Source organism: Triticum aestivum, chromosome 6A (assembly GCF_018294505.1).
Source record: "Triticum aestivum cultivar Chinese Spring chromosome 6A, IWGSC CS RefSeq v2.1, whole genome shotgun sequence".
In the NCBI taxonomy this organism is placed as follows: domain Eukaryota; kingdom Viridiplantae; phylum Streptophyta; class Magnoliopsida; order Poales; family Poaceae; genus Triticum; species Triticum aestivum.
In genome coordinates this window covers 500,646,773-500,663,307 of record NC_057809.1, presented here as the reverse complement: position 1 = coordinate 500,663,307, position 16,535 = coordinate 500,646,773, and the positions used below count along the sequence as shown (strand labels likewise).

At 44.1% G+C, this 16,535-nt stretch overlaps 1 pseudogene; it reads right to left on the bottom strand.

Moving 5' to 3' along the window:
- Nucleotides 1-1,011: 1,011 nt before the first annotated feature.
- LOC123129660 (uncharacterized) lies at nucleotides 1,012-15,184 on the bottom strand (annotated as a pseudogene).
- Between the last annotated feature and the right edge of the window lie 1,351 nt (nucleotides 15,185-16,535).

Genomic DNA, 16,535 nt, shown 5'->3' with positions numbered 1-16,535 from the left:
TTGAAGTTCAAGGTTTATGACTTGCATTCAAGTTCAAATTCAAATATCTGCCTTGCTCCTTATGTTCCGGGATGGGTTAACCGTCTTGCTCCTGGTTTCCCTAGCTTGGATATTTTGTGCTTTTGAAAGCTTTGTCTTGTTGCTTCTGATCTTCACTTTTGGTGGTGGCGGTTTTGTTGAGCTTTGACTGACCGAGCAAGTGATGACCAGTTGACGGTCATCTATGGGTTCACTAGTCCTTAAAGGACTTCAGACAAAATAACTTCCTCCTCTCTTATAGCTTCAAAACCTTCATAAGCCATGGTTTCAAATTCTGCATCAGATGATGGTTCAACTGAAGTTTCTTCCTCTCTAGGTCTTTTCTGTCATGTGCCTCTAATTATCCTAGAGCTAGGTCAAATAGAAATAAGCTTAGCCATCGATAAAAAGAGAACAAATGCAAAAAAGGGAAAGGTTGCACCCATACCAAGCTGCTACTTCAGCTGCATTCTCCTCTGCATTTGCTACTACCCACTGTTCATCTTCTCCAAATGATGCATCAACTGGATTGGTACAACGCCTAGCAATATGCCCTACAATACCACATCTTTTGCACTTACGCGGTTTTTACACGACCCTCTTCACCAGCTCTTATAATGTTTTTCCTTGGTCTTCCTGGTGGTCTAGTCAGTACAGGAGAATGGAGTTTGAACCTGATGTGACACCGTCTTCGGAGAAGAGGGTGTTCAAGGGGAGGTCCGATCTTCACGGCCAAGGTTGTCAGAATCGTGATTTTGTTGTACGATTCTACGACTTTACAATCCAAGCTAACCCCTCTGATTCTACAATTTTAGTTCATAGAATCTACGTTTCTACGATCTTGATAGTGAAGATTCTACGATTCATGACCCTACCATCGAAGCTCCAATCCGATTTAGAATCCCCGATTCTGACAACCTTGTTCACGGCGTAGGATCGATAAACGGATGGGGATAACTAGCTGCAAGGAGCCAGAAAATGGAAAATAAGAGATTATGACCCGACGAGGAGGATGCTCACCGAAGCTTGCAATCCAAACATTCGCCGATCCACAACCTGCAATACTATCCCACACAACCACGCTCAAAGTCGTGGAGCACAGGATAGGTGCAATCCGCAAGGGAAACCATGAACTCTAACCCACACAACATGATCTAGTCATGGAGCATGAATTAGGAGCAATTTCTCAAGGAATCACGAGAATAAGGATAACAAGAGCTCTCCAATCTCAGGAGGAGTCTATGTCTTTGGTCTTTGATAGAAATGGCAGAAGTCCCCAACGAAGGGAAGAGCTAGCCTATTTATAATCGGGACAACCCCCTGGATAGGTGTGAAAGAGAACTAGCTTCTGGATCTAGCTTAGGTGTGAAAGGGAACCATCTTTGTTTGACTAAATGGCTTCAAGAATTAATGAGGTAGCTTTTGGAATACTCTCGTTGGAGGTGGTTGGTAGTTCCCGACCAAACATTGTTTATTGGGGTCGAACAATGTTTGATTCAGCAGAAAACTCGAGTTCTGGAAATCTTTCACAAGTTGGGATATCCAAACTCATGCAAAACATTGTTTCGTCAGAATCGCAACAATGTTTCTTTAGTAGACAACTCATTCTTCATGAATTCCTAACTTTGTTTCCTCGTCATAAAACATTGTTTTGCACGGACTGAAATGTGTTTGGCCTTCTTTGATATCGCACCTGAGTTCAACCAACAACAAAGGGGGTGAAGGCCCAACCATGTTTTCAAGGTCAAATGATAGACTTAAGTTGGCGTTCACCTGATCATGTATTTGCATTGCGCGACTTCTTGTGATTGGACCGTTGATGGTTGGTGGTGTGGTGCCCATGGTTGGGATGTCCTCATCATCCTCCCCCTCTTGAGAACGAGTCGTTCTCGACTCTAAAGGCCCAAAGTATGGGGAAAGATTGGAGATATTGAAGGTCGGGCTAACACCATATTCTTCTGGAAGATCGATCTTGTATGCATTGTCGTTGATCCTCTCGAGCACCACAAATGGTCCATCGCTGTGTGGCTGCAACTTGCACTTGCGTTGCTCTGGAAAATGGTCCTTCCGAAGGTGTACCTAGACCAAATCACCTTGCTCGAACACCAGCTTCTTCCTGGTCTTGTTTACCCGCTTCGCATATTGTTTAGTCATTTTCTCAATGTTCTCCTTTGCCTGGGCATGAAGTTTCTTGACGAAATCAGCACGCTTGCTTGCATCTAGGCTAGTTCGTTCCTGTAGTGGCAAAGGCAAAAGATCGATGGGAGCAATAGGTTTGAAGCCATAAACAAGTTCAAATGGGCAAAATTTAGTGGTCGAATGTACCGCCCTGTTATACACGGACTCCACATGAGGTAGGCACTCTTCCCACATCTTCAAATTCTTCTTGAGGACTGCTCGCAGCATCATCGATAAAGTCCGGTTGACAAATTCAGTTTGTCCATCAGTTTGTGGGTGGCATGTCATGGAAAATAGGAGCTTGGTGCCAAGTTTTCCTCATAAGGTCTTCCAAAAGTAGCTCAGAAATTTGGTATCGTCTGACACAACCGTGTGTGGTACTCCATGTAGCCGCACAACTTCCCTGAAAAACAGATCAACAATGTGTGAAGCATCATCGCTCTTATGACATGGGATAAAATGTGCCATTTTGCTAAAACGATCAACTACCACAAACACCGAGTCACTCCCCCTCTTAGTCCATGGTAAACCAAGAACAAAATCCATAGAAATATCTTCCCACAGAGTATTCGGAACAGATAGAGGAGTATATAAACCATGAGGATTCAAGCAGGACTTAGCTTTGTGGCAAATCTTGAAGGAAATATGCCCTAGAGGCAATAATAAAGTTATTATTTATTTCCTTATATCATGATAAATGTTTATTATTCATGCTAGAATTGTATTAACCGGAAACATAATACATGTGTGAATACATAGACAAACAGAGTGTCACTAGTATGCCTCTACTTGACTAGCTCGTTAATCAAAGATGGTTATGTTTCCTAACCATGGACAAAGAGTTGTCATTTGATTAACGGGATCACATCATTAGTTGAATGATCTGATTGACATGACCCATTCCATTAGCTTAGCAGCTGATCGTTTAGTATGTTGCTATTGCTTTCTTCATGACTTATACATGTTCCTATGACTATGAGATTATGCAACTCCCGTTTGCCGGAGGAACACTTTGTGTGCTACCAAACATCACAATGTAACTGGGTGATTATAAAGGAGCTCTACAGGTGTCTCCAAAGGTACATGTTGGGTTGGCGTATTTCGAGATTAGGATTTGTCACTCTGATTGTCAGAGAGGTATCTCTGGGCCCTCTCGGTAATGCACATCACTGAAGCCTTGCAAGCATTGAAACTAATGAGTTAGTTGCGGGATGATGTATTACGGAACGAGTAAAGAGACTTGCTGGTAACGAGATTGAACTAGGTATGGGATACCGACGATCGAATCTCGGGCAAGTAACATACCGATGACAAAGGGAACAACGTATGTTGTTATGTGGTCTGACCGATAAAAGATCTTCGTAGAATATGTAGGAGCCAATATGAGCATCCAGGTTCCGCTATTGGTTATTGACCAGAGACGTGTCTCGGTCATGTCTACATTGTTCTCGAACCCGTAGGGTCCGCATGCTTAAGGTTACGATGACAGTTATATTATGAGTTTATGCATTTTGATGTACCGAAGTTTGTTCGGAGTCCCAGATGTGATCACGGACATGACGAGGAGTCTCGAAATGGTCGAGACATAAAGATTGATATATTGGAAGCCTATGTTTGGATATCGAAAGTGTTCCGGGTGAAATCGGGATTTTACCGGAGTACCGGGAGGTTACCGGAACCCCCCGGGAGGTATATGGGCCTTAGTGGGCCTTAGTGGAAGAGAGGAGAGGTGGCTAGAGATGGGTCGCGTGCCCCTCCCCCCCCCTTGGTCCGAATAGGATAAGGAGAGGGGGCCGGCCCCCCTTCCTCCTCTCTCTCTCCTCTTTTCCCCCTCCGCGAATCCTATTCCAACTAGGAAAGGGGGGAGTCCTACTCCCGGAGGGAGTAGGACTCCTCCTGGCGCGCCTCCTCTTGGCCGGCCGGCCACCCCCTTTGAGCCTTTATATACGGAGGCAAGGGGCACCCCTAGAGACAAGTTGATCCACGTGATCATATTCTTAGTCGTGTGCGGTGCCCCCTTCCACCATAGTCCTTGATAATATTGTAGTGGTGCTTAGGCGAAGCCCTGCGATGGTAGTACATCAAGATCGTCACCACGCCGTCGTTCTGACGGAACTCTTCCCCGACACTTTGCTGGATCGGAGTCCGGGGATCGTCATCGAGCTGAACGTGTGCTAGAACTCGGAGGTGCCGTAGTTTCGGTGCTTGATCGGTTGGGTCGTGGAGACGTACGACTACATCAACCAAGTTAACGCTTCCGTTGTCGATCTACAAGGGTACGTAGATCACACTCTCCCCTCTCGTTGCTATGCATCACCATGATCTTGCGTGTGCGTAGGAATTTTTTTGAAATTACTACGAAACCCAACAGTGGCATCCGAGCCTAGGTTTTTTGTGTTGATGTTATATGCACGAGTAGAACACAAGTGAGTTGTGGGCGATATAAGTCATACTGCTTACCAGCATGTCATACTTTGGTTCGGCGGTATTGTTGGACGAAGTGGCCCGGACCGACATTACGCGTACGCTTACGCGAGACTGGTTCTCCCGACGTGCTTTGCACAAAGGTGGCTAGCGGGTGACAGTTTCTCCAACTTTAGTTGAACCGAGTGTGGCTACGCCCGGTCCTTGCGAAGGTTAAAACAGCACCAACTTGACAAACTATCGTTGTGGTTTTGATGCATAGGTAAGATTGGTTCTTGCTTAAGCCCGTAGCAGCCACGTAAAACTTGCAACAACAAAGTAGAGGACGTCTAACTTGTTTTTGCAGGGCATGTTGTGATGTGATATGGTCAAGACATGATGCTAAATTTTATTGTATGAGATGATCATGTTTTGTAACCGAGTTATCGGCAACTGGCAGGAGCCATATGGTTGTCGCTTTATTGTATGCAATGCAATCGCGCTGTAATGCTTTACTTTATCACTAAGCGGTAGCGATAGTCGTGGAAGCATAAGATTGGCGAGACGATAATGATGCTGCGATGGAGATCAAGGTGTCGCGCCGGTGACGATGGTGATCACGACGGTGCTTCGGAGATGGAGATCACAAGCACAAGATGATGATGGCCATATCATATCACTTATATTGATTGCGTGTGATGTTTATCTTTTATGCATCTTATATTGCTTTGATTGACGGTAGCATTATAAGATGATCTCTCACTAATTATCAAGAAGTGTTCTCCCTGAGTATGCACCATTGCGAAAGTTCTTCGTGCTGAGACACCACGTGATGATCGGGTGTGATAGGCTCTACGTTCAAATACAACGGGTGCAAAACAGTTGCACACGCGGAATACTCAGGTTATACTTGACGAGCCAAGCATATACAGATATGGCCTCGGAACACGGAGACCGAAAGGTCGAGCGTGAATCATATAGTAGATATGATCAACATAGTGATGTTCAGCAATGAAACTACTCCATCTCACGTGATGATCGGACATGGTTTAGTTGACTTGGATCACGTAATCACTTAGAGGATTAGAGGGATGTCTATCTAAGTGGGAGTTCTTTAAGTAATATGATTAATTGAACCTAAATTTATCATGAACTTAGTACCTGATAGTATCTTGCTTATGTATGTTTGATTATAGATAGATGGCCCGTGCTGTTGTTCCGTTGAATTATAATGCATTCCTTGAGAAAGCAAAGTTGAAAGATAATGGTAGCAATTACACGGACTGGGTCCGTAACTTGAGGATTATCCTCATTGCTGCACAGAAGAATTACATCCTGGAAGCACCGCTGGGTGCCAGGCCTGCTGCTGGAGCAACACCAGATGTTATGAACGTCTGGCAGAGCAAAGCTGATGACTACTCGATAGTTCAATGTGCCATGCTTTACGGCTTAGAACCGGGACTTGAACGACGTTTTGAACGTCATGGGGCATATGAGATGTTCCAGGAGTTGAAGTTAATATTTCAAGCAAATGCCCGGATTGAGAGATATGAAGTCTCCAATAAGTTCTATAGCTGCAAGATGGAGGAGAACAGTTCTGTCAGTGAGCATATACTCAAGATGTCTGTGTATTGTAATCACTTGATTCAACTGGAGTTAATCTTCCGGATGATAGCGTCATTGACAGAATTCTCCAATCACTTCCACCAAGCTACAAGAGCTTCGTGATGAACTATAATATGCAAGGGATGAATAAGACTATTCCCGAGCTCTTCGCAATGCTGAAAGCTGCGGAGGTAGAAATCAAGAAGGAGCATCAAGTGTTGATGGTCAACAAGACCACTAGTTTCAAGAAAAAGGGCAAAGGGAAGAAGAAGGGGAACTTCAAGAAGAACAGCAAGCAAGTTGCTGCTCGAGAGAAGAAACCCAAGTCTGGACCTAAGCCTGAAACTGAGTGCTTCTACTGCAAGCAGACTGGTCACTGGAAGCGGAACTGCCCCAAGTATTTGGCGGATAAGAAGGATGGCAAGGTGAACAAAGGTATATGTGATATACATGTTATTGATGTGTACCTTACTAATGCTCGCAGTAGCACCTGGGTATTTGATACTGGTTCTGTTGGTAACATTTGCAACTCGAAACAGGGACTACGGATTAAGCGAAGATTGGCTAAGGACGAGGTGACGATGCGCGTGGGAAACGGTTCCAAAGTCGATGTGATCGCGATCGGCGCGCTACCTCTACATCTACCTTTGGGATTAATATTAGACCTAAATAATTGTTATTTGGTGCCAGCGTTAAGCATGAACATTATATCTGGATCTTGTTTGATGCGAGACGATTATTCATTTAAATCAGAGAATAATGGTTGTTCTATTTATATGAGTAATATCTTTTATGGTCATGCACCCTTGAAGAATGGTCTATTCTTATTGAATCTCGATAGTAGTGACACACATATTCATAATGTTGAAGCCAAAAGGTGCAGAGTTGATAATGATAGTGCAACTTATTTGTGGCACTGCCGTTTAGTTCATATCAGTGTAAAGCGCATGAAGAAACTCCATACTGATGGACTTTTGGAACCACTTGATTATGAATCACTTGGTACTTGCGAACCGTGCCTCATGGGCAAGATGACTAAAACACCGTTCTCCGGTACTATGGAGAGAGCAACAGATTTGTTGGAAATCATACATACAGATGTATGTGGTCCGATGAATATTGAGGCTCGTGGCGGATATCGTTATTTTCTCACCTTCACAGATGACTTAAGCAGATATGGGTATATCTACTTAATGAAACATAAGTCTGAAACATTTGAAAAGTTCAAAGAATTTCAGAGTGAAGTTGAAAATCATTGTAACAAGAAAATAAAGTTTCTACGATCTGATCGTGGAGGCGAATATTTGAGTTACGAGTTTGGTGTACATTTGAAACAATACGGAATAGTTTCGCAACTCACGCCACCCGGAACACCACAGCGTAATGGTGTGTCCGAACGTCGTAATCGTACTTTACTAGATATGGTGCGATCTATGATTTCTCTTACTGATTTACCGCTATCGTTTTGGGGTTATGCTTTGGAGACGGCCGCATTCACGTTAAATAGGGCACCATCAAAATCCGTTGAGACAACGCCTTATGAACTATGGTTTGGCAAGAAACCAAAGTTATCGTTTCTGAAAGTTTGGGGATGCGATGCTTATGTGAAAAAGCTTCAACCTGATAAGCTCGAACCCAAATCGGAGAAATGTGTCTTCATAGGATATCCAAAGGAGACTATTGGATACACCTTCTATCACAGATTCGAAGGCAAGACTTTTGTTGCTAAGTTCGGAAACTTTCTGGAGAAGTAGTTTCTCTCGAAAGAAGTGAGTGGGAGGAAAGTAGAACTTGACGAGGTAACTGTACCTGCTCCCTTATTGGAAAGTAGTGCATCACAGAAAACTATTTCTGTGACACCTACACCAATTAGTGAGGAAGCTAATGATAATGATCATGAAACTTCAGAACAAGATACTACTGAAACTTGTAGATCAACCAGAGTGAGATCCGTGCCAGAGTGGTACGGTAATCCTGTTCTGGAAGTCATGCTACTAGATGATGAACCTAAGAACTATGAAGAAGCGATGGTGAGCCCAGATTCCGCAAAATGGCTTGAAGCCATGAAATCTAAGATGGGATCCATGTATGAGAACAAAGTGTGGACTTTGGTTGACTTGCCCAATGATCGGCAAGCAATTGAGAATAAATGGATCTTCAAGAAGAAGACTGACGCCGACGGTAATATTACTGTCTACAAAGCTCGACTTGTCGCAAAAGGGTTTCGGCAAGTTCAAGGGATTGACTATGATGAGACCTTCTCACCCATAGCGATGCTTAAGTCTGTCCGAATCATGTTAGCAATTGCCGCATTTTATGATTATGAAATTTGGCAGATGGATGTCAAAACTACATTCCTGAATGGATTTCTAGAAGAAGAGTTGTATATGATGCAACCAGAAGGTTTTGTCGATCCAAAGGGAGCTAACAAAGTGTGCAAGCTCCAGCGATCCATTTATGGACTGGTGCAAGCCTCTCGGAGTTGGAATAAACGCTTTGATAGTGTGGTCAAAGCATTTGGTTTTATACAGACTTTCGGAGAAGCCTGTATTTACAAGAAAGTGAGTGGGAGCTCTGTAGCATTTCTGATATTATATGTGGATGACATATTACTGATTGGAAATGATATAGAATTTCTGGATAGCATAAAGGGATACTTGAATAAGAGTTTTTCAATGAAAGACCTCGGTGAAGCTGCTTACATATTAGGCATTAAGATCTATAGAGATAGATCAAGACGCTTAATTGGACTTTCACAAAGCACATACCTTGACAAAGTTTTGAAGAAGTTCAAAATGGATCAAGCAAAGAAAGGGTTCTTGCCTGTGTTACAAGGTGTAAAGTTGAGTCAGACTCAATGCCCGACCACTGCAGAAGATAGAGAGAAAATGAAAGATGTTCCCTATGCTTCAGCCATGGGCTCTATCATGTATGCAACGCTATGTACCAGACCTGATGTGTGCCTTGCTATAAGTCTAGCAGGGAGGTACCAAAGTAATCCAGGAGTGGATCACTGGACGGCGGTCAAGAACATCCTGAAGTACCTGAAAAGGACTAAGGATATGTTTCTCGTATATGGAGGTGACAAAGAGCTCATCGTAAACGGTTATGTTGATGCAAGCTTTGACACTGATCCGGACGATTCTAAATCGCAAACTGGATATGTGTTTACATTAAACGGTGGAGCTGTCAGTTGGTGCAGTTCTAAACAAAGCGTCGTGGCGGGATCTACATGTGAAGCGGAGTACATAGCTGCTTCGAAAGCAGCAAACGAAGGAGTCTGGATGAAGGAGTTCATATCCGATCTAGGTGTCATACCTAGTGCTTCGGGTCCAATGAAAATCTTTTGTGACAATACTGGTGCAATTGCCTTGGTGAAGGAATCCAGATTTCACAAGAGTACCAAGCACATCAAGAGACGCTTCAATTCCATCCGGGATCTAGTCCAGGTGGGAGACATAGAGATTTGCAAGATACATACGGATCTGAATGTAGCAGACCCGTTGACTAAGCCTCTTCCATGAGCAAAACATGATCAGCACCAAGGCTCCATGGGTGTTAGAATCATTACTGTGTAATCTAGATTATTGACTCTAGTGCAAGTGGGAGACTGAAGAAAATATGCCCTAGAGGCAATAATAAAGTTATTATTTATTTCCTTATATCATGATAAATGTTTATTATTCATGCTAGAATTGTATTAACCGGAAACATAATACATGTGTGAATACATAGACAAACAGAGTGTCACTAGTATGCCTCTACTTGACTAGCTCGTTAATCAAAGATGGTTATGTTTCCTAAGCATGGACAAAGAGTTGTCATTTGATTAACGGGATCACATCATTAGTTGAATGATCTGATTGACATGACCCATTCCATTAGCTTAGCAGCTGATCGTTTAGTATGTTGCTATTGCTTTCTTCATGACTTATACATGTTCCTATGACTATGAGATTATGCAACTCCCACTTGCCGGAGGAACACTTTGTGTGCTACCAAACGTCACAATGTAACTGGGTGATTATAAAGGAGCTCTACAGGTGTCTCCAAAGGTACATGTTGGGTTGGCATATTTCGAGATTAGGATTTGTCACTCCGATTGTCGGAGAGGTATCTCTGGGCCCTCTCGGTAATGCACATCACTGAAGCCTTGCAAGCATTGCAACTAATGAGTTAGTTGCGGGATGATGTATTACGGAACGAGTAAAGAGACTTGCCGGTAACGAGATTGAACTAGGTATGGGATACCGACGATCGAATCTCAGGCAAGTAACATACCGATGACAAAGGGAACAACGTATGTTGTTATGCGATCTGACAGATAAAAGATCTTCGTAGAATATGTAGGAGCCAATATGAGCATCCAGGTTCCGCTATTGGTTATTAACCAGAGACGTGTCTCGGTCATGTCTACATTGTTCTCGAACCCGTAGGGTCCGCACGCTTAAGATTACGATGACCGTTATATTATGAGTTTATGCATTTTGATGTACCGAAGTTTGTTAGGAGCCCCGGATGTGATCATGGACATGACGAGGAGTCTCGAAATGGTCGAGACATAAAGATTGATATATTGGAAGCCTATGTTTGGATATCGGAAGTGTTCCGGGTGAAATCGGGATTTTACCAGAGTACCGGGAGGTATATGGGCCTTAGTGGGCCTTAGTGGAAGAGAGGAGAGGTGGCCAGAGATGGGCCGCGCGCCCCTCCCCCCCTTGGTCCGAATAGGACAAGGAGATGGGGCCAGCCCCCCTTCCTCCTCTCTCTCCTCTTTTCCCCCTCCGTGAATCCTATTCCAACTAGGAAAGGGGGGAGTCCTACTCCCGGAGGGAGTAGGACTCCTCCTGGCGCACCTCCTCTTGGCCGGACGGCCACCCCCTTTGAGCCTTTATATACGGAGGCAAGGGGCGCCCCTAGAGACAAGTTGATCCACGTGATCATATTCTTAGCCGTGTGCGGTGCCCCCTTCCACCATAGTCCTCGATAATATTGTAGCGGTGCTTAGGCGAAGCCCTGCGACGGTAGTACATCAAGATCGTCACCACGCTGTTGTGCTGACGGAACTCTTCCCCGGCACTTTGCTGGATCGGAGTCCGGGGATCGTCATCGAGCTGAACGTGTGCTAGAACTCGGAGGTGCCGTAGTTTCGGTGCTTGATCGGTCGGGCCGTGGAGACGTACGACTACATCAACCAAGTTAACGCTTCCGTTGTCGATCTACAAGGGTACGTAGATCACACTCTCCCCCTCTCGTTGCTATGCATCACCATGATCTTGCGTGTGCGTAGGAAATTTTTTGAAATTACTACGAAACCCAACAAATCTCGCATCTCATCACGTAGTGTTCCATGTCACGTCTCATTCGCGGCCAAAAGAAGTGATCAACGAGCACACTTTCAGTTTTCTTGGCTCCAAAATGTCCCATGAGACCACCAGCGTGAGACTCCTGCAAGAGCAACAAATGAACAGAACAATCTGGAATGCACAATTTGTTAGCTCGAAATAGAAATCCATCATGCAAGTGAAACTTCTCCCATCCATTTCCCTTGTTACACTTTGAAAATGGTTCAGCAAAGAATGAGTCGTTAGCATACAGTTCTTTGATGCTTTCTAAACCAAGATTTTAACATCAAGTTGGGAAAGTAAAATGTGACGTCTAGACAATGTGTCGGCAATAACATTATCCTTCCCTTTATTATACTTGATAATATAAGGAAAAGACTCTATGAACTCACTCCATTTTGCATGTCTACAGTTCAGTTTAAGTTGGCCCTTAAGATGTTTTAAAGATTCATGGTCAGAATGTATTACAAACTCTTTTGGCCACAGGTAATGTTGCCATGTTTCCAAAGATCGAACAAGTGCATGCAATTCTTTATCATAAACGGAATAATTAAGAGTTGGACCATTAAGCTTCTCACTAAAATAGGCGATGGGTTTACCTTCTTGCATTAGTACTCCACGAATGCCAACACCACTTGCATCACATGCAATCTCAAATGTCTTACCAAAATCAGGAAGGGAAATCAATGGGGCTGATGTCAATCTCATCTTCAGTTCTTGGAAGGACTGGTCTTGGGCATCACCCCATTGGAATGGAGTCTCTTTCTTCATTAACTCATTCATTGGTGCAGCAATGGTGCTGAAATCCTTCACGAACCGGCGATAGAAACCTGCAAGTCCGAGGAAGCTATGTACTTGGCTCACATTTTGTGGAGGCATCCACTCACGAATAGCCTTGATCTTCTCTTCATCGACCTCCACACCTTTTGCTGAAACAACAAAGCCAAGAAACACAACCTTGTTTATGCAAAATGTGCACTTTTCCACGTTATCATACAACTTTTCCTCTCGTAGGACAGCAAGCACACATTTTATATGTCCAACATGATCCTCCAAATTTTTTCTAAAAATCAATATGTCATCAAAGTAGACCACTACAAATTGGCCAATGAAGGATCTAAGCACATGATTCATCAATCTCATGAAAATACTAGGTGCATTTGTTAATCCAAAAGGCATAACCAACCATTCATACAAGCCAAATTTTGTCTTAAAAGCAGTTTTCCATTTGTCACCCTCTTCCATTCTTATGTGGTGGTAACCACTTCGTAAATCGATTTTAGAAAATATGGTGGAGCCACAAAGTTCATCAAGCATATCATTGAGCCTAGGAATAGGGTGGCGATATCTGACAGTTATGTTGTTAACGGATCTGCAATCAGTGCACATGCGCATGGTACCATCTTTCTTTGGAACTAAAAGAATGGGAACAACACAAGGAGAAAGACTTTCCCTTATGTACCCTTTGTTAAGAAGATATTCTACTTGCCTCTGAATTTCCTTCATCTCCTCTGGGTTTGCTCGGTATGGTGGTCAGTTTGGTAGTGGGGCACCCGGAACCAAGTCAATTTGGTGCTCAATGCCCCGCTTCGGTGGTAAACCAGGTGGTACCTCCTTGGGAAACACATCCTCATACTCCTGCAAAAGATCAAAAACAACACTAAGAAGAGTTGAGGGTAAATCATTAGCAACCAATAAAGTTTCCTTGTACATGAGTACAAAGAATGGAGTATTAGGTTCTCTCAATTCCCGCAGATCCCTTTTCCTAGCCATCATAACTAATCTCTGTTTTTTCCCGGGGCTTGGTCATATTTGGTTGTGGAGCTTTTGGCTATGGAAACACTCCCTCACTATGTTGGTGGCTCGCTCGTTGTGTATGATCACTCTCTCCCTTTTTCTTTCCCTTTCTTTTCATCTCATCAAGATAGACTTCCTTGGGTGTCATGGGCAGCCAAGTGAACTGTTCGCCTCTATGGACAAAACATAAGCGATTTGCACACCCGCTGATTTGCACATCATGGTCATGCAACCACGGTCGCCCAAGAAGCAAGTGACAAGCGTGCATCGGCACCACATCACACTCAACATCATCCTGATATTTACCTACGGAAAATGTTATTTGCACGCTACTAATCACCTTAATTGTGCCGCAATCATTCAGCCATTGCATGCGGTATGGGTGTGGGTGACGTTCTGTTTGCAATTGAAGCTTCTCGACCATCTCCGTACTTGCAATATTGTTGCAGCTGCCACTATCAACAATCACTCGACATATCTTTGTGTTGATAAGGCAACGGGTGTGGAAAAGATTATGCGCTGCCCCTTTTCCTCCTCCACAACCTGAGCGTTAAGTGAGCGACATACAACCAAAGATTCTCCATCAAGTTCCTCATGAGATAAAATAGTTCCTCCTACTTCCCAACCTTGCTCCTCTTCCACTTCATCATTGCCACCTTCAGAGTCACTTTCAGACTCCCATGCACCTCGTTCATTGATGCTCATAGTTCTTTTGCTAGGACATTCTGAAGAAATATGAACTCTTCCTTTGCACTTGTGGCATTGAATGTCGCTGTTGCGTGTAGAACTCTTTTCTGGAGGTGGAGCAGAGGATACTCCTAGTGTAGTTGATGACCTCTTATCTTGATTGCGAATAGCAGGTGAGGAAGCCATCGAGGCATGTGGGTGTCTAGGTGGTGCACCCTCAAACTGAGAACCATATGTCTGTTGTGCTCGCTGCCATGAGCGGGTGGTGGTGCGGCCTTGGAAAGCATGAGTACGACCATTACACATATTCTTCTTCTCAACTCTTATAGCTTGATGTACCACATCTTGTAATGTATCATAAGGAAACATCTCCACAAAATCTAATATTTCATCATTCAGCCCATGTAAAAATCTTGCCATCTTCGCCTCATCACTTTCACGGGTTCTTGTCCGAATTAGCAGCACCTCCATCTCCTTATAGTACTCCTCAATGGTGTAGGAACCTTGAGTGAGCCCCTGCAACCGCTTGTAGAATTGCCTCTCATAATATGATGGAACAAAACAACGCCTCATAACTTCCTTCATCAAACTCCAGCTGCGGATATGATTATTGCCTGACATCAACCGATCGTCTTGCAGTTGATTCCACCATGTAAGAGCATAACTAGAGAACTCCATAACAGCAATATCAACTCTCTTGGCTTCAGAAAAACCATGGATGCGAAAGATTTGATCACACTTCTCTTCCCACTCAATATATGCATCCAGATCCTCTTTTTCCGTGAATGATGGCACGTGTAGCTTGACTCTTGCTTGGTTGTCACGGTCATCCTGATCACGGTGGTCATAATGATGATCATTGCGACCAAAAACAGCACCACGGCGAGGCGGGGAGTAGGGTTCATAGTCCCACATGCCTTCATCTTCGTCACCATGCTCGGAGAGATCTTCAAGGAAGATGGCATCACTATCATGTGTCGCTCGTCGTTGGTGATCAGCAGCAAACCCGCGGGGGTCATGGCCTTGCCCGCGAGCATCTTCTCCATGCAGCCCACCCTCACAGGGGACAGCAAAGTTGTCATGCCTCCATTCAGCAGCAACAGTAGGGGCACCGTGGGCAGCAGCTCCTGCCGCTCTTCCACGACCAACATGGCGATCGTTGTTTCCTTGACGTTGCCGGTTGTCGGTAGCCAGCGAGGCAGTGGGGCTGTGTTGATGTTGATCCCCGTTACCCGCGATAGGAAGACGACCACCGAACATCCTTCGTATAGCTGCAACTATACTCTCCTCAATCATATCACCAAGTGTTGTGCGAGTTTTTGGGAGATCATCTTCCACATGTTGATGTCCATGTACACTCGTGTTGGATCCTGTCATGTTAACTCTTGGAAACAGGTGGACAAAAGAAAAATATATGTGGAAAAACACTCAACTCACCTTCTTGCTTACCCAAATTCTAATGATTCCTTGGCGGCTGTGCGGAAGTAGCAAATCAGGAGTGGAAGGGCAAATGAAAGGAAGGAAGCTGACGGTTTCTAGGTGGATCTAGGTGGGGTAAAAAGGGAGGGCTAGTGCTGAGATCCAATCGATGCAAACCAAATGAACAAGAAAAAAATTGTAGATCATTGCACCACGTTTGAGATGCAACACTTGCCACTTCAACTTCTAAAATTTCTCACCAAACTGAATATGATTGCACAGTTGCTCAACACTTTCTCTTCTCTTTTTTTTTGCTTTTGTTTTTCACTCTTTTTTTCATCCTTTTTTTGCTCTTTTTTTGCAGCACAATAGATCCAACAACAAGACTCAAAGAAAAACAACAACATCTTTGGATAGAACTTGGTGCGAACACAAAGAGGAAAGCAAACAACTAGATCTCAGCAACAAAGGCTTGGATTTTTTGTGGCTTTTTGGCTTTGGACTCTAGGACAGAGAAAACCAAACTAAAAAGGATAGATCTAGAAACAAAGATACAGATCCTATCGTGTAAACCTTGCTCTGAATACCAGATGATGCGACACCGTCTTCGGAGAAGAGGGTGTTCAAGGGGAGGTCCGATCTTCACGGCGTAGGATCGATAAACGGATGGGGATAACTAGCTGCAAGCAGCCGGAAAATGGAAAATAAGAGATTATGACCCGACGAGGAGGGTGCTCACCGAAGCTTGCAATCCAAACATTCACCGATCCACAACCCGCAATACTACCCCACACAACCATGCTCAAAGTCGTGGAGCACGGGATAGGTGCAATCCGCAAGGGAAACCACGAACTCTAACCCACACAACACGATCTAGTTGTGGAGCACGAATTAGGAGCAAATTCTTAAGGAATCACGAGAATAAGGATAACAAGAGCTCTCCAATCTCAGGAGGAGTCTATGTCTTTGGTCTTTGATAGAAATGGCAAAAGTCCCCAACGAAGGGAAGAGCTAGCCTATTTATAATCGGGACAACCCCCCTGGATAGGTGTGAAAGAGAACTAGCTTCTGGATCCAGCTTAG